Source organism: Diceros bicornis, chromosome 11, assembly GCF_020826845.1.
Source record: "Diceros bicornis minor isolate mBicDic1 chromosome 11, mDicBic1.mat.cur, whole genome shotgun sequence".
Classification (NCBI taxonomy): domain Eukaryota; kingdom Metazoa; phylum Chordata; class Mammalia; order Perissodactyla; family Rhinocerotidae; genus Diceros; species Diceros bicornis.
Window position 1 is genome coordinate 5,968,970 of NC_080750.1, and position 23,973 is coordinate 5,992,942.

The 23,973-nt window shown below is 39.1% G+C and overlaps 1 long non-coding RNA gene across 1 annotated transcript in view; it reads left to right on the forward strand.

Moving 5' to 3' along the window:
- The first annotated feature begins 666 nt into the window (after positions 1–666).
- LOC131411113 (uncharacterized) overlaps positions 667–23,973 on the forward strand; it is a 44,205-nt gene continuing 20,898 nt past the window's right edge. Inside the window, exon 1 of the long non-coding RNA XR_009221496.1 lies at positions 667–839. This is a non-coding gene — a long non-coding RNA (uncharacterized LOC131411113). The remainder of the gene's footprint in view (positions 840–23,973) is intronic.

Below are 23,973 nucleotides of genomic sequence, written 5' to 3' on the forward strand. Positions count from 1 at the left end.
TATCAGTTTAAGTTCTTAACAAGCTTGCATTTCACATGCACAGCTAACCCGCAAAAGCCACTGGATTTTCCAATGAGTTAGTTTCAAATCTACAGGAATGAGGGATTTCAGCAAGGATCTCTGTCCCTATTTTCTCCTGTGGGTTTGGCCACTCAGCCAGGCAATGGTCAAATGGTCAGCTGCCTATTGTTGGGAAGGGAGTCCTCTAATGTCTTGTCATGCAAGAATTAGTAAAACATGAAATTTCAGTAGCAAGTCTGATTTTTACCATACAGTATCCTGTTTAGTTAGCATAGTAAAATGCTTTTGGGGGAGAAAACAGTTATCTGTGTGAGTTTAATTAGGCTAAATAATAGAAAAATTTGCCTAACTGGACTAAGTACCTATTTCCACAAGAATTCCAGAACTTCAGAGCTAGAAGTGATCTTAAAAATAATCTGATTCATTGTTTTTATTTTGCACATAAGAAAACTCAGGCTCAGACAGGTTATGAACAGCTGGTTAGAAGCAGAATAGAGATTAAAATTTGGAATGGTTTTCATCTTGTTACCTTTCAACAAAACTTATTACCTGTTAGTTTACACACCTTAGCTCTCAAGCCTGATTTTCTTTCTTGTATCTTGACCTTAAACCTATTAGATCTGGCCCAGATACAGTTTGGAAGACAGTCAAAAGTACACAGTGCACACAGAGTTTGAAGACCTGTGAAAGGGCATGAAAGTACTTGACACCAGGAAGGAGTGAAGAAGAGCAAAGGCAACAGGGAGCAGTTTTGTGTCTGTGCTCTTTGCCAGACATGAGAAGACCACTTGATGTACACTTTAGGTGGAGCCGAGATGGTATGTATGATCAATGAAGGTGGGGTGTGCAAAAGATGGGAGATACTGGGCAATGCGTCAATGAAGAAGGATTGCTCTGAAGATAAGTGGCAGCATTTAATAGGAATAACCAAAGCAAGCAATGACCACCTTCATTGTCCCTCATCTTGTCAAATAGCAATTGAGGTGCTGGGGAAGAAGATTAACTCTTAGGTTGTTAAAACACTCTCTTCTGCACACCTTCTCCAGCACTTAATATTATAATAATAGTTTATAATTATTTATATTTAAACGTCCTTATATCCACTAACCTGATAATCTTCTTATTAGGGAAAGGTAGTTTCTTATATATGTAAGGAAACAAACAAATATTTGAGATATAAGCTACTTCCATGGTTTCGGAGCAGATTTTTTTTTTTACATTTTAAAAAATCTAGACTATTACCTCATTGTATAGTAAAACTGTTTATGGTTAACTTTTCCCATGTCTTTCTATGCTACAGGCCTCAATTAGGTATTCTATTCTCATTCAATAAAAGCTCTTCCCTGAAAATAAATGTCATTATGCTGTAATGAGTTTCAATATCTACAGACCTTACCGGGATTTTGGAGGGTGAGTTGTCTGTGAAAGATCCAGGACCTCTTTATCCTTCTCCTGAGACACTAATTACTCATTAAATTTTCATTTTATCCTTTTTGCTATATTTCAAAGATTCCAAAGATAAAGATTTTTGAAAAGTGAGAAATTAGAAATGCCTGAAAGTGTTCCTTTAAACTTAAAACTACAGCTAGCCAAATGAGAAAGATATAATGCAAACTTCTTTGTCTTTATTTCAACTGGCTGTAACTAGATCAGATTGAAATTGGGTATTCAAAGTTTCATCCCGAAGCAAATTTCTATAGTCGAGTTATAAGCCCCTGAAAAACGGGGTTTATGATGCAAGTGTTGAAAGACTCTCAACTTTAGGACAAGGCACAACTATAATTTTACAGGCATTAGGCACCTAAAATAACTTTGTATGAAGATTACTCTGGGATTTGTCACCCATTTTGTAGAAAATGCTTAATGTTGAACTATATTTTCTGCACACAAAAAGACTTATTTCATAAGACAAGGAGCTCAAGGATTTTCATTCCAATATTCAACAACACTGTTACTAAAGGGCCCTCTCCTTCTACTCTCATAATTGAGTGGTCTTAAGTGATATTTAGAAGAAAATATCGTTCTGCTAAACTTATATGTAAAGATGATATGCAGCAGAGCAATTTAAAATTTTCAAGTGGAATGTATTCCAGCCATGTATTTGGTATGTCATGATACTGAATTGATGGATCATAATAATGTCTTAATATTCAGTTCTATAGCAGCAAAGGAAATGAGTTTTTATTTTTGTTTGTGGAGAGCAATAGTCGAAGTGCTTATATTTGAGTGTACTGTGTAATAATAAAACATTTTTTGTCTAATGGAAAATCCCTAGTCCTGGACGATCCTTGCCTGCCTTCTTTGGTAATTCATTTTCTTTCTCCTTAAATGTAGATAAACCCAAGTCCTATTCCTGATGTTCTTCTCTGCTTTCTCTACACCTTCTCCTCCCACCTCCCTGCAGACGAATACTACATTTATATTTCTAGTGCCAGCTTCCTCTCCAATTACAGAGCTTTTTCTTCTTTCTCCAGTCTTTATTTGGATGGACTGCATTTGAAATTCATTGCACTTTAAAATTCATCTTGTCTAAAACCTAACGCATCATCTCTCTTTATCCCTTTCCACCAACTTCTCCATCAAGTTGTTTTTTTTAGTGGCACCGCCACCTTCCTAGTCACCCCAAATCGAAACCACACCATCTTCCTCGAGATCCTCCTTTTATTCTTTCCTGTCCTACAACCACCACACTTCTGCCAATTAAATCAGTTCTAACATCTATATAGCCACACAAAGATCTCACATTTTCTTTTATTTTTTTGGGGAAGACTGGCCCTGCGCTAACATCTGTTGCCAATCTTCCTCTTTTTCTTTCTTTTTCCCTCCCCAAAGCCCCAGTACATAGTTGTGTATCACAGTTGTAGCTCTTCTATGTGGGACACCACCTCAGCGTGGCTTGATGAGTGGTGAGTAGGGCCACGCCCAGGATCCGAACCCAGGAACCCCAGGCTGCCGAAGCGAATGCGTGAACTTAACCTCTATGCTACCAGGCCGGCCCCAAGATTTCACTGTTTTTTTCTTCTACTGGCAGTATCCTGGTTGAGAAATTTACCGCTTCTTGCCTAGACTATTATAATAGCCTCTTCATCTCCAGTCTTCCCTCTGACTTTGCTGGCAGGTGAGTTTCATGCACATATCATCTTAAGAATTGCCAGTTTCTTGTTGATTAGGTGCCAACCACTCAGCCTATCACTGGCCAGGCCATAAAAATTGCCCTAACCTACATTCTGGTTTTACCCTTACATTTCCCAGCTACAGAGGAATACTTCTCATGTCTGTGCTTTCCTGCTCTCATGCTTTAGTTCACATTCTTTCCTCAGTGTGAAGCAACTTCTCTCCAACTTATCAAAATTCCACACCAGATGCTACTTCCTTCATGGAACATTTTTCAACATCTTCCAACAGAATGCATGAAAATTAGCCTTTCTTAGAACTCCCTATTGGCCTTGGAATCTGAATATTTCATCTGATCAGAGGCCATACTTTGTAAGATTTCAATTCTCTTAAATTTGTTGAGATTTGTTTTATGACCCAGAATTTAATCTATTGTGACTTAAAAAATGTGTATTCTGCTGTTGTTGGGTGGAGTTAGTTGACAGTGTTGTTCAAATCTTTTATATCCTTACTGATATTTTTTTATTTACTAATTCTATAACTTACTGAGAGAGGATTTTTGAAATCTTTAACTATACTTATGGATTTTTCTATTTCTTCTTTCAATCCTATCAGTTTTTACCTCTGTATTTAAGGCTCTGTAATTAAGTACCTACACATTTAGTGTTGTTGTGTCTTCTTGATAAATTTTAATCTTTTATCATTATTGAATGCTCCTCTTTATCCTAATAACATTCCTTGTACTAAAATCTACTCTGTCTTTATTTGTGTAACTGCTCCAGCATTCTTTTGATTAGTGTTTGTGTAGCTCTTCTCATCCTTTTACTTTTAATAAGTGTGGTTCTTTTAGATTGCATATTGTTGGGTCTTGATTTTTTTTTTTGTCCTTTGGGAGGAAGATTAGCCCTGAGCTAACATCCGTTGCCAATCCTCCTTTTTTTGCTGAGGAAGATTGGCCCTGGGCTAACATCCGTGCCCATCTTCCTCTACTTGTATGGGACGCTGCCACAGCATGGCTTGACAAGCAGTGCATTGGTCCAAGCCTGGGATCTGAACCTGTGAGCCCTGGGCTGCCAAAGCAGAGTGTGCGAAATTAATCACTACACCACCAGGCCGGCCCCCATTGGGTCTTGATTTTTAAAATCCAAATCCAATATGGCAATCTCTGCCTTTTATTTGTAATGTGTAGACTATTTACATTTAATGCAATTGTCGATATGATTGGACTTAAATCTACCATCTTGCCCTTTGTGTTTTATTCTTCCTATCTGTTCTTTTTCTCTTTTATTTTGTATTGAGTATTTTTATAATTCCATTTTAACACAATTAGTAGCTTATTACTTATAGTTCTTTTTTGTTTTAGAGGTTGCTCTAAGGTTTGCTATACATATCTCTTACTAATCAGAGTGTACCTTTTAATAATATTATGCTACTTCACATGTAGTGTAAGAACCTTAGTATACTTTTATTTTCTCCCTCCTATACTTTGTGCTATTATTACAGATTTTTATTTCTGCTCATGTTGTAAATCCTAGAATGCATTGCTACTGTTTTTGCATTAGTCAATTATCTTTTAAAACAATTTAAAATAGGAAGAGAGGGGGCCAACCCAATGGCGTAGTGGTGAAGTTCGTGCACTCCACTTCGGTGGCCCGAGGTTCACAGGCTGGGATCCCGGGCATGGACCTACACACTGCTTATCAGGCCATGCTGTGGCAGGCGTCCTACATATAAAGTAGAGGAAGATGGGCACGTATGTTAGCCCAGGGCCAATCTTCCTCAGCAAAGAGAGGAGGAATGGCAACAGATGTTAGCTCAGGGCTAATCTTCCTCACAAAATTAAATAAATAAATAAATAAAAATAAGAAAAGATATTTTTCATATTTACCCTAGTTCTTCCTGTTTTGGCTCTCTTCTTTCTTTGAGTAAATACAAATTTCCATCTGCTGTGATCAGTAGCATGTGTCTTTGCCTGGGAATGGAGGTGTGTAGTTTCTGTCCTCCCTGACCATAGATGGCTTTTGCTTCTGTTCTCCCCTAGAAGCAGTGGATCTTTGCCTGAGAGGAAGCCTTGCTTGCTCCTCTCCCAGAGCCATAGGCTTTTGCTTCATATGAGAGAAGGATCTGAGAGGCAGGCAGGGTTTCACCCTATGCTCCGCCAAGGAGGGCTCTCTCAGATCTCCTGTCCTGCCCCAATCTGTCACGTGAGCAATCAGTTGAGGCTCATGGAAAGGAGCTGGAGAATGAGTGTGTTCTCCCCCTGGGTCTGGATCTCCTGGAGTCTAAATTGTCCCTTTAGCACACTCTCAGCTTTTAAGAGTTTGTAAAAATTTCAGTATTCTTCTTATCTACTTTTACAATGGCAGATACTGTCTTCCTCCTATATACTCTGCCAAAGGTGAAACAGTTCATATGTCCGATTTCTCTTCAGAAGGCTTGTCACTCTTTTAAATTTAGTTCACCTGATTGTCCTGTGACTTTGTGATTTCAGCTCTCTGCTGGCTTCAAGAAGAGTTATGGTTTTTCAGGTTATGTTTTTTTTCTTGTTGTTTGAGTAGGAGTGATGTTCTTTCACGGCTTTTTCAGTCCTAAGAGGAGCAGAACTCCATGTCACATGATTTTTAGTATTTGAGTGTGAACTAGGAGTAAGCTTTCTTAGCGAACATGAAGTGCTAATATAAAAAATAAAGATTCGTAAGACTGGTCTTTAATATTGGTTCATATTGAAAGATTGGAATTGAGCCCTATTCTATGAGCACTGGAATGTGAAGCATAGCCTTATAGTGGCAAACAATTAACTTTGTTGTAATAATGTTTTCCTTTAAGTTAAAAGACTGTATCTGGAACCTATAGTAACTATTTTTCAAGTCAATGAGAATTAAACCTGTTAATGTCAGGGGGGGTTTGATATGTTGTTGTTTACATTTATTTAACACTTCCAATTCATTTTATTTATTTATTTATTTTTGTGTGTGAGGAAGATCAGCCCTGAGCTAACATCCGTGCTAGTCCTCCTCTTTTTGCTGAGGAGGACCGGCTCTGAGCTAACATCTATTGCCAATCCTCCTCCTTTTTTTTTCCCCCCAAAGCCCCAGTAGATAGTTGTATGTCATAGTTGCACAACCTTCCAGTTGCCATATGTGGGACACGGCCTCAGCATGGCCGGACAAGCGATGCGTCGGTGCGCACCCGGGATCCGAACCCAGGCCGCCAGTAGCGGAGCGCGCGCACATAACCGCTAAGCCATGGGGCCGGCCCCCAATTCATTTTAATGGGATAGGAAATACTTGAAATTCAGAGCAGCACCTTGCTGCTTAAGTGATATTTGGTGATGAACTGTAATGCTTATATGAGAACAGGGATTTCTCCCAAATGCTGGAATTTGGTTTCCCACTTCCCTCTATGGAAAAGAAGATTGTTCATTGTGGTACACTGAGAAATGGCCCCCTAAAGGATATTCATGTCTTAATCCCTAGAACCTGTAAATGTTACCTTTTTGGAAAAAGAGTCTTTGCAGATGTGACTAGTTAAACATCTTGAGGTGAGGAGATTATCCTGGGTTATCCGAGTGGGCCCTAAATGCCATTACAAATGTCCCTATGAGAGAGGCAGAGGGAGATTAGACATACAGAAGAGAAGGCGCTAGGAGACTGAGGGGGAGATGGGAGTGAAGCAGCACTCCGCAGGGATGCTGGCAGCCTGCAGAAGCCGGAAGAGGTGAGGAACAGCCTCCGTAGAGCCTCCAGAGGGAGTGTGGCCCTGCTGACAGCTTGTTTTTGGCCCCAGTGAAACTGATTTCAGACTTCTGGCTTCCAGACCTGGAAGAGAATAGATGTCTGTTGCTGTAAACCACAAAATTTGTGGTTATTTCTTACAGCAGCCATAGGAAACTAATACATTTATCTCAGTTTTGTCTCAACAGAGGGAATTTTAACTTGTTCCCATCTTACTATTTGAGATATTGTTTAATAAAAGTTGGTTGTAGGGAGTATGTATTTACTATAATCTACACTCAAAATTGCCACGGTCTTTTTAGCTTTAACTTAGTTTAATTTTTTAGTAATAAAGCAGAAAGGAAAATTATGCTTTGCCTGGAATGGCATTACACACATTACAGATTACTTGTATGAATGATGGGTTGCCAGATTTTCGGATGCTTCTCATTAAACCTGATTTGAATTCATATTAGTGGTGACATATTCATATACTTGATCCCCAAGCAAAAATGCCTCAAAGGGCTTCAACTATCCATTATCAACTGTCGAACCATTTGGTGCCCCTTCTGGGGCGCCCTGAGCTTCACCACAGGTGTGAGGCTGGGCCTGTTCACATTTTCAGGGGCCTTCTAGTCAGTTCATAAGATCCATTCATGGGGATGAAAGTGGAAAAGAGAAGTATTTGATTTTGCAGAAAATCCAGTGAGAATAAAAGAATAAATGGAAATCTCTGGAAATGTACTGTTTGCCTAAGAACATGATGGCTTTATTATGTTTTTATTCTTCCAGACTTATTTATGTCTGCACCATAATTTCTATCCCTTTTATCCTGCTTTATTTTTTTGGTGCATAGTACTTATCTTCTACCACACTATATCACTAATTTACATTGTATCCATTGTTGATCTGTCTTCTCCGATTAGAACATAAGATCCAAGATGGCAGGATCTTTCTTTTGTTCAGTGATGTATTCCAAGTGCCTAAAACAGCGTCTGGACATACGAGGCACTCAGTAAATACGTGCATAGGGAATGAAGAAATGACTGACTACACAGAATCTAAAGGGGTGGGTAGTTTCATCCCAGACAGGTGTTAGTTGTGATAAATACTAAACCCTTTTAGGAATTTTAAAGGGAATAGGCAAGTACTTTCTTTAATCATCTACTTTAGAGTTAAAAAAATTCTTCTTGCCCCCAATTTCTCCTGACAAACTAAAACACTTAAAAGGACTCAGTTGCCTACGGGACCCTATGATCGGACCTTTGCCTATGTGTATGACACTCCTCGCAACTCTTGCCATGCCTCGCTAGGCTTCAGCCACCCCAGCCTTCTTTCCAATCTCTTTTCCCACCTTAGGTGTTTGCCCTTATCCGTCCCTTGACCTTGATCCCAGCTGCTCTGTCTCCAGATTTCTCCTGGCTGGCCCTATCCTGTCATTTGGCCTCAGGTCAGATATCACCTCTTCAGAGAAGACTTCTATGATCCTTTAAGCCTGGGGTTCTCAACTGGGGGTGATTTGTCCCCCAAGGGGCATTGGGCCATGTCTGGAGACAGTTTTGTTTGTCACAACTTGGGAGGAGGTGTTGTGCTACTGGCATTTAATGGGTAGAGGCTAGGGATGCTACCAAATATCCTACACTGCACATGACAGCCCCCCACAGAGAATTATCTGGTCTGAGATTGGGAAACCTCGCCCTAGGCTAAAGCAGGTCCCTCCTAACACTGGTCACTTTCTTGACCTCAGTGTCTTGCTTCCTCATAGCACTTGCTGAGAGTCACAATTACTTTGTTTACTTTTTTTTTTTACCATCTCTCTGCCCTACTAGAATGTAAGTTCCGGGAAAGCAAGGTCCTTATCTATTTTATTCACACAATATTCCCAGCGCCTGGAACTGGCACCTAGTAGACATCCAATTATTTACTGCCTAGATGAATGAATAAATAAGCGTAAATTGACCATTCTGCTCCCTGCCCCCTCCACATTACTGGTGTTGCTTAACTAGCTGCCTTTTTGTTTTGACTAAAATTTTGAGATGGTTTTACTTTCCAGCATGGGCCCCTTTTCCCTATAACTATTTTCATTATCATCTGTGGAAGTCATATTGTAGCTAGTTAAAAATCACAAGAATCTAAAATCAGAAGACTTGGTTCCGCAGGCCTTTATCACTTATCAGTTCTGTGAGAAGCTATTTGGAGAAGTTACTTTATATTCATGGTCCTTGGGTTTCCAGATCCTTCAAGGAAGTGTAATACTTGTGCCTCCTCAAAGAGTTGCTCTGAAAACTAAATGGATAATGCATAGGAAGCACACATGTATTTATTACTATTATTATTATTTTATTGTTATTATCTTATTGTGGTCAAACACATATAACATAAAATTTACAATTCCAATCATTTTTAAGTGTAAAAGTACAATCACATTTTGTGCAACTGTTATTATTTTTATCCACTGAATCTGTGTTTTATTTCTTCAGGCTTCTCTTTGTGTGTGGCTCCTACTCTAGTTGCAATATTCAACTCTTCCTACTGGCGTTGGGTATAATTAGATCGCCCCTGATTCCTAGATGGTTTGTGTCATAGACTTCATTGCTTAGCGCCTCTGCAAGCTTAATGATGCACATCTGTCCATTGTCTTCATTGAGTTATCTGCCACGTAAAAGCTCTCCATAAGTGCTTTCTCAATAATATTACAAGAGCCTTAGCACACATTTTATTCCTGACATTTTATTCTGAAGAAGCATATCCACTATAAGTATGTGCGAAATTCTTGCCACCTTCACCTTGATGGTAACAAGTCACAGAAGATGAATATCTGGTTTTGTCATCCTAAACTAGAGGCTTAATAGCAAGTCATGAAAGTAAAGATTTTATTATAGAGATTAGAAGAACAGAAATTAGGTTTTATAGCAATTGAGTAACTATTAGGAATACTTCAAACACCTTGAAAGAATCCTTAAAATACAAAGGTTTAAAACAAGATCTAGATATGGGCAGAGGATTTTTCCTAAGGAAAAAAAATTCTATGCATTTAATTAAGAAACTTTTTAAAATTGTCAGTACAACTGTTTACATATAGTCTCTCAGTGTTCTAAAATAGCAAATTACATGAGAAAATTAGTGCTGAGGGCTAAGAAGAAATGAAGGTGTTTCTCAACAATTATGTTTGGATTATATTCAAAATGCAATTCTAATCACTCCACTATTTTAAAAAGGTTGATGGTCTATTAGTGATCTTTCATGAAAGCTTTTCAAGAGGTTAGATTTGTTGGGAAACATTTATTAGGTGAAATTTTGCCACGTAAATCTTACAGCCTTTGTTCATGGAAACTTCTGAAGAAATTGAAAGGTTAGACATGCCGTTACCTAAACTGGAATTTTAAAAATGAGTGTGTGCAGGCTGGCAAGACGTTTTTACACACCCGGGTTCATTGCAACTTCAGAACATGGGTGTGGAACATTAAAAAAAAAGCCCCATTAGCTTGGGAAATGTAGCTGCCTACAGGGGAATGGATAGTTGGGTGAGACAGTAGGGAAACCCAACTGACACTTTGCCCGGGGATCCATGGGACACTAGTGGCCAATCATGCCTAGAACCGAGGTCCTCTGAGCCCAGGACAGTGGCATTCTCTCCCCCGTCCCTTGTCACCACTTATCAGGCTTCTTCTTGAAGACACTGTCTGTTCTTTCCTTCCAGCCTGCAGGGGCTTCAGGGCAACTCTTGGCCTGAAAACCATCTTCCTCGTGCAGGGTGCTTGGGTGATGGAGCACACGCGGGAGAAGAAGGTCCCCTAGTCTACCTCTTGAGCCTTCCTGTGAGCATTGCTTCAGTTCAGCTGCCTTGATCTGTGGGAGAATTTCATGAGCTGAAAAATCTGTCAGTGTTTCCATTTACCAAGTTGCTATTTGATCGTTTTATAATCTAACCATTCCAAATTGCCCTCAACTGAAACTTGGCACATGTGTTGCAACCCCAGATGCAATTTTTTAATTGAACATAGTTGGTGATTTTTGATTTACATGTAACAACAGCAACACACAATTCCCATGATTCAGATCTTCAACATGATTCTCCGATAATTTACTGTCAGTTAGGACCACATGATACCACTGCTTTCTACAAAGCCAGTAAATGTCATGGGTTGAAGGCGGGTGAGAGTCTGGGAGAAATCTTCCAAATGCGGTTTGGTTTATATTTCTGCTCAGCATTTCACAGGCAGATCTGAGACTCAAGTGGTATAGGGTTTTGTGATGTGAAAATGAGGACCAGTTTATTGTGAAAATAGGGAAGAATAAAATGATTTAAGAATGTGAAGTGGAGTTGGCAAAATAAGAACTCACATTTCGTGGCATTGTAGGCTGAAAATTGGTGTAAGGACAGGCCTGGATCTCTACAGAAATAGGACACAGGAAAGGTTTGTTCTCAGCTCCCTTCTGCTTCCCCATTCCAACCTTTTCTATGGCCCTTTCTACTCTTTCCCATCCTCCCTTGTTTTCTACATCCCCAGTGATGTCATGTCCAAGTCACTGGCATTAAGGAGTTTCTTATTTTAACTTTGTGTGGAGTGAAGGATTTCAAGAATATTTTTGGTATGTCCCAGCACATATTCAACAGTCTTAGCACCTAAGGATAAGACAAGGTTACCACTTTTTGAAAACGAAACTATCATTTCATTTTGTCTCACTTCCAACTCCAATAACAAGAGAAAAAGATAGCCATGCAACATATAAAAGTCTGTGAAATTAACAGAGTAGCTGAATTTTGCACTGAAACATAGTATCATTAGATATATTTAAAATGCAACTGTGCATAGCATTTAAAAGGATAGAAACCAGCAATTAAATAAATAATTTAAAATATTTCAAGCATAGTTGTAAACATTAGGTACCTTACAATGGAAATATCACAAAGACAGACTAAAAAGTTTTTTTCCTTACTTTTTAAATTACCTGGAACATTTTGTACAGAGTTTGGGATAATGGCATGAATATTTTGAGTCAAAAAAGTATTAATATGAATTCTGTCGTCTCTATCTTTTCTTGCCTGCCTTTGGAATGTGAACTGTCTAAATTAAATGTTCAAAAGCAGAGGAAAAGTAAGATAATTTTTGTGATTCTCCACCCACAAAACCATCTGCCCCAATAAGTGAAGTTGGTGCTATAGATGGGAACTAGAAATGTGCCAGCGACAACCTTCTTCGTGAGGCTGAAAGCTTTCTAAAGGGACTTGTTTCTTAAATACTACAGATATTTCTGAAAGATCAGTTAAAAGTTAATTATCACTCATGTAAAAGTTCACATTTAAGAACAGTCTTTCATTTGGATTAGTAAAATTTCTCTTACTGATTCAATTAATTGATAACTAGTTGCCCACTTACTGTGTTGTTCTAAAACAAATACTTTTACAATGTCAATTAGATACATCTCTGTTATTTTATTCTCAATCTGTGCCCTCTTCAGGAAATAAAGCATAATTAAGGTTCCATCAAAGTGGTAAATGGAGATTATCTACGGTCAATCTCATGTCCCTATGTCTGCCAGTTTTGTTCCTGGTTCCTGTTGCATCTTGCCTTTGAGAGACCGTTTCTTTTGATTTCATTTCATGGCTGCCTTGGTGAGTATTTTCTGGGACAATATATTCTTGAGTTGCCTGGGGGCTCCCCAATTAAATGCTACTTTGTAATGAGACTTTCTTTGGTCACTGGACTATTCTCCAAAGTTGGTAAAGCCTGCAGATGACTGGCTGCTGAAACTTGATTAAACTATAGCAAATTGAATTTAGGTGCTAAAGCTACGTTTGAAATTTACGTGTGTGCTTGTCTTTGAGTTATTTATTTTTCAAGGTTGGTGGGTTATCCCTTCTGTGACTGCCTGGCCATTTTTGATGAGTCAGAATTACTCTGGACTTATTCCCCCAAAAGGAGAGTCTGGCTTCTCCGCACACAGTGAAAAGTGAATATGCACTTAATTTGAGATATCATCTTTCAGTCAACACGAGATGCATCTGGTCTGTTTCTGCACAATTCATTGGGTGTGCACTTAGACAATAAAAGCTTATTTTAACATTATGTAAGTAAAAGACAGTTATGCTTATTTCACAGAATTTATATAATCTTGTGTAGAAAGATATTTGAAATATCTGTCACCACATTCCTCCATTGATACTAAAAATGAATGGTTGATTCTGTAAGGAGTTTAAATTAAGTTAAATTTTCACTTCTTTGGTGTAAAGAGGGCTTTCTTTTAATTCTATCTAGGGGAAATTTATCACCACAGACTAAGAGAAATTACAAGAGTTTGTGGGTGAGTTATATAGCTTAATCTATGTCATGGTATGATGCAGATAGGGTCTGAAAACTGTATGCTCCAAATCTGGTGGGTGTGTAAGCCTAGTCTGGGCAGACCAGTAAGCCAGCTTCAGCCTCCTTTTGCTGCAGATCCATGTTATTAGGAGTAGTGCTCTCAAGGGGACACCATAACTGTCACACACAAGTAGGACATGCAAGTGGTTATGGCACCCTCGAGAGGTGTGATTCTCAAGATGTGAGCCTGGGACTAGACTTGGTGTTGATGGCTCTGTACCACTGAAGGAGTGACTCCAGTAGCAGTTGGAACTCCTCCCAATGGTAGCCAAAAATAACTTCAGCACCAGGGGCAGGGCTATTTTGACCAGATGCCTCAACTGAATGGTGATGCCTACAGCTGCTCATCACAGGTACCCGGAGGAGGAAAATGCTTTGATTTCCAGTGCCCTCCCTTTTCCTAACTGCAAGAATGGGAAGAAGGATTGGCCTTGTAGCGATGGCACGCTTACATGTTCAGAGTGTGAGGACTGCTGTAGGGTCAAAAGTGTGTACTACCTGACCTTCTCCCCTGGACCTGAGCAAACGCCAGTGTGGATCTATTTAAGAGGATATGTGGCGTTGTTAAGCCCCCTTTAAAACAGATCTTTATATTCCCAAAGGAATTATTTCTTTCCAGGATGCCAAGAAGGTGTCCATTCAGATTTTCTTGGAGTCTGTGAAACTCCTGTCCTTTTGACATTTTTGGAAAATGGATGAATTTCTTTATGCCTCCAGAATGTTCTTTGGTTTGTGAGTGGCACTATCGCCAGCACTTCTGCTGTCTTTCAGACAGCGTTAGATCTTGGTTCTTTATTTTTTTATGCTGTAGGGCAGAAATGCATTCATGTGAGGGAGCGTATTTGGTAGGGAAAGAAGCTGGCTCTTGGTAAGCGATGTATCTCTCTTGATGTTATCTTCCTTCATCTAATAACCAGATTTGGCAGCAGGCTAGGGTGGGTTGAAGTTTCTGTTGCTGCCTCTAAGTCTCTTCCATATGGACTAGAAAGTACTTCAAAGCTCTAGATCTTGTCAGATTTTCATCAAGGCTGCAGAACCAGTTTATAATGTTTTTTAATAAACTTTATTTTAAGACAGTTTTAGCTTTATAGAAAAATTGCTAAAATAGTACAGAAAGTTCCCGTATAGCTCACACCCTCTTTTACCTATTATTAACATCTTACAGTAGTATGGTGTATTTGTTTTAATTAATGAACTGGTATTAAAACATGAGCATTAACTAATCTCCATATAGTATTTTTTTTTTTAATTTTTTGTTTATTGCAGTAACATTGGTTTATAACATTGTAAAAGTTTCAGGTATACATCATTGTACTTCTATTTCTGCATAGATTACATCATGTTCACCACCAAAATACTAATTACAACCCATCACCACACACATGTACCGAATTATCCCTTTCACCCTCCTCCCTCCCCCCTTCCCCTCTGGTAACCACCAATCCAATCTCTGTCCCTATGTGTTTGTTCCATATAATATTTATTTAGATTTTCTTAGTTTTTTATGTGATTATCCTTTTTCTGGAACCCCATACAGGATACCACATGACACTTAGTTATCATGTCTCCTTAGACTCCTCTTGGCTGTGACAGTTTTTCAGACGTTCCTTGTTTTTGATGACCTTGGCAATTTTGAGAAATACTGGAATCCTGGTCAGATATTTTATAGAATGTTCCTGAAATGGGATTTGTCTGATGTTCTTTTTATGATTAGACTGGGACCAAGGGTTTTTGGGATAATGACTACAGAGGAAAAGTGCCATTTTCGTTACATCATATCAAGGATGCATGCTATCAACATGACTTCCCACTGTTGGTGTTAGCCTTGGTCACCTGCTTGAGGTAGAGTCTGTCAGGTTTCTCCACTGTAACGTTACTCATTTTTTCTCTCTTTTATACTATACTCTTTGGGAGGAAGTCACTATATACAGCCCATCTAGAGGAATTTATCACCACCAAATAGGAGAAATTACGAGGGTTTAGGGTGAATTATATAGCTTAATCTATGTGACAGTGTGATGCAGAAATGGGGAGTTATGCTCCACCTCCTTGTGGGTGGAGTGTCTGCATAAATTATTTAGAATTCTTTTGCTAGGACATTTGTTCATTCTCCCCATTTATTTGCTTATTTACTCATTTATTTATGTCAAAATAGACTCATGGGTATTTATTTTCAACTTTGGGTTATAATTCAATACGACTTTATTTTGTTTCCTAACTTGTTCCAGCTTTGGCTGTTGGGAGCTTTTTCACTTGGCTCCTGGGTCCCTTTGACATGCGGCTATGTCTGTGTTGTTCTTTTTTTGAGCACTTCCTTACTTTCTAGCACTATAAGATACCCCGGGCTCATTCTGTATATTTCCTGCTCAGTCCTTGAATCAGCCATTTCTCTAAGGAGCCCTGGCCAGGCCAGTTTGTAAGGAAGTGCGTTTTTGCACTCTCTCTAAATCTTCCCCTGTGTTTGGCGTATGCAACCAGTTAATGCTTTTTGCTTGGTTGGCATTGAAACAGTTTTTTGTTTTTAAATAGAGAGAAGTTCAAACATATATATAGGGTAATGAACACCCATTTAGCCATCATCCAGCTTCAGCTGAATCCCCTCCCCCTGAGTTCCGGCAGTCTCTGTGGCCACAATATGGCAGAAGTGAAGCTGTGCTCATTTGAGGTCTTAGACCTTAAGATCTTTCACCTCCTATCTTTTGGAACACCTTTTCTGGGAGCCTTACATTTCATATACGAACTTCAGCTACCTTGAGACAGCTGTGCTGGAGAGGCGTGTGTAAGTTCTCCAGTCAAGAGTCCCAGCCGAGCTCAGCTTTCCAGCCGTCTCTGCCAAGGCACCAGACATTGGAGTGACGCCATCTTGGACCATTCAGAACAGCGCGTCTGCCACCTCACAGGACAACATGTGGAACAGCCTAGCCCTGCCGGATCTTCTGACTCAAAAAATGATGAGAGACAATAAAATGGTTATTGTTGAATCCACTAAGTTTTGAGGTAGTTTGTTGGGCAGCAATAGATAACTGAAACAGTAGGCTTTTAAAACTTGCATTCCGGGTGTTTCTTTATGAGTATCATGTCTCTCGGGAGTGTGACTTACCCTTCCCTTAGAAGGTGTTTTTGAAATTGTGTTGATCCATTTGCCATGTAAATTTTTTTGTTCTTAATATAATTTATATGTTGTTTGTTCTTAATATGATTTATTTAGTTATACATTTATATAATTTAAACTTTAATAATGACTGTCACACAATTTCTGAAGATTTAACAGTTGGCTCTCCCAAACTGGTATGAGCTGGCTACAGCACATTACTGATTGACAGTCTCTTCTTGATCATTTTTTGCTGATTTTACCTCAGCACTCAGCTCTGGTAAAACAGTTACGTTACCTGGCTTTGGAGTCAGAGTTGAGTTAAAATTTTGGCTTTGTGCCTTAGTGGTGTGACCTTGGGTAAGTTATATAATGTCTAATCCTGTGGCCTTATATGCAAAATGCGGATAATCGTACTTACCCTAAAAGGTTGTTGTGGAGGACTGAATGTGGGGAAACATGAACAGAACTTGGTACATTGTCAGCTTGTTATTATTAAATATTATTAAAATTATTTGGTTTTCTTGAAAAATACATGAGCTTATTTTGGCAGTAGTGCTATTAAAATTCACAGTGATAAAAAGAAAGCCAGACTTTCTTGGGAAATGAGATGAGGGAGATTTTTCTTTCCTTGGTCCTTGGTTTGGCCGTATTGGAGGGTCAGGGCTTTAATGTCTACAGAGAGGTGTGGTGGCTGTGGAGCGAGGCGACGGGAAGACTTGTGCATCCCTGAGAAAGGGCGTTAGCAGAAAGAAGCACCAACCTTCCTAACATGAAGATTCTTGACATGCCCATCCTCCTCTGAAGTGCCTGGGACAGAATTATCTGGCCTGCCTTGTGCAGACTGGCAAACTGAAGAGGAAAGAGGTTACAACTTGCCCCAGGATCCTAGTAGCAGGCCCGGAAAAAGAATGGCAGAAATATTCAGCACTGCTTTTTATTAATGGATTCGCTCCAATACCCAGGCCGTGCAGGTTCTTTAATGTCCCCCAAACCCTACCCTTAAATGAGGGCAATTTCAGGCAGAGACACTAATCCAGCCCCGAGGTGGAATAATTCCTTCTCAGCGCCCTTCTTTGATGTGTAGCTGATATGGAACTGAGTGCCAACATATGTTTGTACAAATACGCTAGCGAATGTAAGCAGCCTACTGCTAATTACTACACCCTGAACCGCATGTGAAGTTTGAATGATGCCTCAAGGAATGTGAATCTAAGAAAATAATATTTATATATATTTTTTTTCAAATGTGTGCAAAAATGGGTTAACTTCTTTGTGGTTGACACTGGAAGACACTTAAGAATTATCTTGTCTTCTCAAATCTTTGGCAATAATGAATTTACTTAAGGAATTCAGGTCAAACAGTTGCTGGCAGAGATTGAAGCATTTTGGATACTTTTAATATGAAAAAAAGCAGCTTAAATTTAAAAACCTAAGATTACTTAATATTTTGAAAATGAAAGTAAGAGCAATACAATTTAATACTACTCTATACAAAAAATAGAGAGTGATATAGACCAGAGGTCACCGATTAAAAAATCATTTATGGGCAGTGAGCAAAGTTATGGGTTGAAAAAGAGTAGAGAATCCTGTGGGAACTTCAGAATGGCCTGCCTTGTCTAAATGTATTCAAATTCAAATCATTTCCGAGTCCTCTGCTGGCTTAGCAGAATTGAGGCCAGATCAGGCCTTTGTCTTCAATATGGTGACCCTTGATTTCTATACTGTTAGTTAAAAAGATGGTGGTTTCATCATTTTACTACATATTTAAAACTAAAACATTATTTTTTAACTGGGATTGTTTGAATACATTTCTCACGTTAATTTTGCTCATCTCAGGGGTTGATTGTTTTAATTATCTCTCAAATGGTATTTTTTCTTTTAACAGTGGATATATAGAATTATTCCCTTGATCAGCTTCTGAATGTCTGAATTCCACATGTAGGAAGATTATAAGAATATTTCCTTTTTAAGAATATGAAATGTTTGCGTTCTGTGGAGATACAGAAAAAACTTTTGCAAACTGAACTGGATACTGAAGGGCAGAAAGTCGAACTGCAGGGGCGGCTAATTCTCTGTTTCTGTGATGAACTGACATTTGCTGGTCACTTGGTAAGACCGGAAAATTAGAATGTTTGGTCCTTGTGCTTAAGTGGAAGGGATTTGTAGTGATGATTATCCTTAAATCTAGATATTTGCATTAAAATTTTAAAATTTGGTTTAGTTGTAAGAAAGATATCTAAATCAAAAATATAGAGAAACAAAAGCAGTTTTATTTTCTTAAAAATGTAAACAAACTAGTAGAATAACTTCCCCTAATTAACCAGCTAATTATCCAACTAAGTAATTTGATAAAATTATGGTTTAGTTTCTTAGGAGACTTGTATCAGTGAAAAGAAATGATGGATTTGTCATTAGTATTTAAGTGTTTGTATTACAATGGTTGTTTCTAAATTTCTCTAGTGTACTTGAATGTAGATTTTCCTCTTAAATGTTTTAAATAATTTCCTGAATCACTTTATTAAATTTCCCTTTCTCTGTAGGCAAAGATAGTTAAATAAATACAATTGTGTGTGTGAATGTATGTGATAAGTTTACACATTTAAAATGTTGTGAACGATACCATTGCCACCTTTGAAATCTTGAGATAGTATCCCATTCTCTGACTCTCCTCTCTTATTTTTCCAGCTCTGTTGCTCTAGTACACCCACTGCAGCAATTCCTCAATGTCGTGGAGACCTCCAGTCCATCGGCCCCATGTGCCCTATCCATCAGTTCCCCCATCCTCATTTCCTTTCTTGTCCAGCCTAATGTCATGGTCCATCATTATCATCACTCCCTTGCTAATGCCCTAAACTCCCTTGCCCCTCTTTTTTGCTTTCCATTTGACTGGCAAATCTCAACCCTGATTGAACCCACCCATCCCCTTTCCTTGAAAACTGTTTGGGGAAAACCATTCACAAAGTGCAACTGACTAATGCAATTTTAAATTCTTGATCTCAAACTTCAAATGGGCTCAAACACAACCTAGAAATTCTTTGATTTTTCCTTCCTGTTGTTGGGTCAAAATTTTACACACGATAGCTCTGATTTGAAAAAAAAATGTGGCTAATTTATTTTCCATAACTGATGCGATCTCCCCCTCCCAGGTCTCACCTACCTAGTAGCAGAGGGAAAAGTTGGGGAGATGAGGCAGTGGGGTAGGGGAGCCTTAGATATAAAATTTAATTACTAGAATCTCAGTTTCCAGTCCCATGGCCTTGGGTAACATTTGGATGCTTTGTCTTCCAAATCTCTTCACCCTCTTTAGCCCCTCTTCATGATGATTTCTGGATATTTGGCACAGCTTACTTGATTTTAGGATAGAGGGCAAAGAGACTTCAGACTATTTAATAAACTCTAGAGCTCTGCTGCCTTTGCTGGGGAGGAGGGGTGTCTTACCTGATTGACCTTTGGCCTTTTGCACTGGTACCTGCTGAGGTACGTCTGGTCCCCTGTGGCGTTTTGGAGGTCTTGTGTGTGCATGGGTTTCTGAAATCTGTAATCTTAGTGAATCATCTGTTTGTACAGATCTCATGCTTTGTGGTCTCTTTTTTCTGGTGCCAGCCCTCTCAGCACCTTTATATCTACACGTATCTCACATAAGCTTTAAGAAACCAGTAGCAATAGGTGTGCTATTGGTTCCAGGCACAGTGGACATGGTGTTGAGACAAATGAGGGACTTCTGCTGGTGGTCTGTGTCTCTCCTGGGCTCTGCCTGGAGAAGTGGGCTGCTAGCTCTAACGTTCCTGAGTGCCTCCCTACCTCTCAGAATGTTCCTACACCCCCACTATTGAGAGTCAATGCTGAGAGGGAGCAAAGACAGAGACCTTGCCTTTTCCTCTGCTTTCCACATTCTTTCAGGGCTGGATTGAGTGGGCTTCTCTTCCCACGTGGCAGGGACTTTTCCTGTGCTGTGTCTTGAGTTTTCTCCGCTGATAATAAACTTAATGTTCAGGTCAGCCAGACTGGCTTTTGATACATTATTGGGAGTTTAAGGAAGTGAGAAAATCATTTTTCTCTTGACAAAGCCTGTTTTTCAAATGTATGGTCTTGCTAGGAATTCTACTAAACATTGGTTTCTTTCTTTCTAGTCCTGTAATAATTGTCTTAATCTCCACCCTCCTATGCCCCCTGACACCTACTCTCTAACTCTCCTGTAGATGGATGCCTCTGAGTAAAGAGACGGTCACGTTCATGGAAATGCAAAAGAGAAAAGCACATTAATATACATCAAAGATTGTTATCCTAGTTACACTAGTAAGTTTACTTTTCTGCTCTGGAAGATGACTATTTTATCTGTCTAATTGGTCCTCAGAGCTCTCATTACCCTTCCCCCTCTTCCCTACCCACTTCTCAGCAGAAGATCCCATCTCATCTATCATTGAAAAAAATTATAGTCATCAGAGAACTCTCACTGCAAAATCTATAAATAACCTGCATCTTTTTCTTTCTTAGAGAAAAGATGGAAAGAGAGTCAATTCTTCCACCAATGGCCAGTCCCTCCAGCTTTGCTTGGGATCCCATTCCTTCATAACTTTTTAAACACTTCAGTCCTTTCTTTATCTTTTACATTGTGAATATCTCTCTTTCTATTGGATTATTCTCATCGGTATAAAAATATGCTATAATATCCCTCTTCTTAAAGAACAAAACTCTCCTAACCCCATATCTCCCCAACCCCCAATCTCCTGCTTCCTTTCTCTGCTACCCTTACTGGACACATTACATAAAGAAGTAGTCTATATATGCATCACCTTTTTTCACCTTCTATTCAGTTGTAATAATTTTTTTTTCAATTTATTTATTTTTTCCCCCCACAGCCCCAGTAGATAGTTGTATGTCATAGCTGCACATCCTTCTAGTTGCTACATGTGGGACGTGGCCTCAGCATGGCCGAAGAAGCAGTGCGTCAGTGCGCGCCCGGGATCCGGGCCCAGGCCACCAGCAGCGGAGCGCGCACACTCAACCGCTAAGCCACGGGGGCCGGCCCTCTATTCAGTTTTAAAACCGCTCAAATCTGGCTTGCATCTCTATCACTTGGTTGAAATTGCTCATGCCGAATTCAGTATATGTATTTCTATTCTCATCTTACTCAGCTTTCCAGCAGCATTCAGCACAGTTGATGATTTCCTTCTTTTGGAGACATTTTTCTATCTTAGTTTCCACGGTATCACACTCTTCTGGCTTTCTTCTTGTCTCATTAGCAGTTTGGTTTCAGTCTCCTTTACTTGCTCTTCCTCTGACTCAAACTGTAAATGTTGGAAATCCACAGGGCTTGATCCAGCCTTCATTCCCTTTTATATTTTTCCCCAGGGTGATCTCCCCCAACTTCATGACTTCGAAAACCATATATGCTAGGATTTTTCACATTTGTTTTCTTCTCCCCAGACTCCCCTCTGAGGTACAGACTCAAATACTTACATTACCTTCTTGATATCTCTGTTTGGAGCAATCATAGGCATCTTAAACTTAACATGGCTAACACAATTATTGATTTATTTTTCATTAGTTTTTTTTCCTTCCAGGTTTATCTAAAAATAATTGACATACATTACTGTATAAGTTTAAGGTGTATGATTTGATTTACGTGTATTGTGAAATGATTACCACAATAGATTTAGTTAACATCCATCTTCTCATATAGATACAATAAAAAGAAAAGAAAAAAATTTTCTCCTTGCGATGAGAACTCAGGATCTACTCTCTTAACAACTTTCCTGTATATCATACGGCAGTGTTAGCTGTAGTCACCATGGTGTACATTATGTCGCTAGGACTTACGCATCTTATGACTGGAAGTTTGTACCTTTTGACTGCCTTTCTCCATTTCCCCCTCCCCCCACCTCCCACCTCTGATAATCACAAATCTGACCTCTTTTCTTTGAGTTTGGTGTTTTGTTTTGTTTTTTTAGATTCCACATACAAGTGAGATCAGCTTACACAGTCATGGATTTCAATCCCCCACTCTTCAATAATCCTCTTCAGTCTTCCACATCTCAGTAATAGTGCCATCATCCTCTAGATCCTTCATCTAGAAATCTGGTCGTCTTCCTACCTCCTCCAGCTACAGCTTCTCAGTCTCTTGCAGATTTCCTTTTCTTGGTCCATTCTGGAAGCAGTGGTATTTTGTCTTAGCATCAACTCTCTCTTCATTTGCACGTTTCTCCCTAATCAATTGGATCTGCTCCTATGGCTTCATTGTCATTATATGCTGAACAATTTCTGTATCGCCTCTCTAACCCGGGCTTTGCTTCTGAAATCAAGACCCTTATATTTAAATACTTAGTCACTATCTTCATTATGATGTTTCACAGGAAATTTCAAATTGATCTCTACAGAATGGAATTTGCTGTACTTCCCCAGTAATCTGTGCTTCCTTTTTGGTCCCAGTCTCAGTGAGTGATACTAGCACCTAATAGAGTCACAAGCTAGGATCTTAGATACCGTTCTTGATCAGTTGTCCCTTTATCATTCATGTTCAATCCATCAGAAGGTTCTGTCTCAACTTCTAAAATATATCACAAATTCGTCAACTTGTCTTCCTCTCATGAGACCACCTTGGAACAGGCCTTTCTAATTTCTTGCCTGGGCTATTGAACCAATCTCTTTATTTTCACTTTTGCTCACTTCCATTCCATTCTTCAAGAAGTCAGAGTGATTTCTAGGAAAGCAAATCGTATCATGTCATTCTCCCGTTTAAAGCCATTTATTTTTATGTTACACTTCATAAATCTGCAATCATTTTGTTTACGCATTTGTTTGTCTGCCTCTGATTATAATCCCCTGCTGGAATTTATGCTCTATGTAAGCAAGGCCATATCTACTTATTGTTGTTTCTCAAGCACCTTGCATAGTGATTGATAATAGAAGACACACGATGAAAAACAACAAAAGGAACCATTATCAACATAAATGTCTAGTCACTGTGAATTCCAAAACAATGTGGTTCAAGTTTTTTACTGAAATAGTGTTTTAGAGAATTTAGGCTGAGAAGTTTCAGTAAATAAGCCTATCTATGGAAGTCTACTTTTCAGCTCTATTTTCAAGGGGTTGCAAATTGAGGCACATGACTGAGGGGCTATTCTCTATTGTTCTCTGTGTAGCCTCTGCTTTGCTCAAGCAAGTTGAGGACCTCAGCCAGGTCATTTGGAAAAATGAATTCTAACCAGGTCAGACATAAGTTGTAGATATTCACGAAGTGACCTTTGTCTTTCTGACATATGAGTCTTTGACGTGATACTACGGTTTCTATAAAACAGAGGAGGAGGCATCTATTTCACACAATGGGATATGGCCAAGTTACTTGGTAAGAAAATGATTGTATTTATTTACTTAGTCATGTATTAATTTATTTTTAGAATACCAGTTACTAGTCAAATAAGCCAACCCCCTCATACCCCCCTCAAAAAACCCCTCAAGACCAACAAACCTGTATATTGCAGTATTTTTTAAAGGTTGGTAGGAAAAAGTGACTTAATGTTTTTGGATGAATATTGCTTGATTTCTCTCATTTGTCAACTGACTCTCAGTCTTATCTTCTCTGGAGGAAGAACAGCCTGTGTCTTGTTTTTTTACACATCGTCAATTTGAATATGTTTCAAATTAATTGCCAGTGTGAAGGATTGAG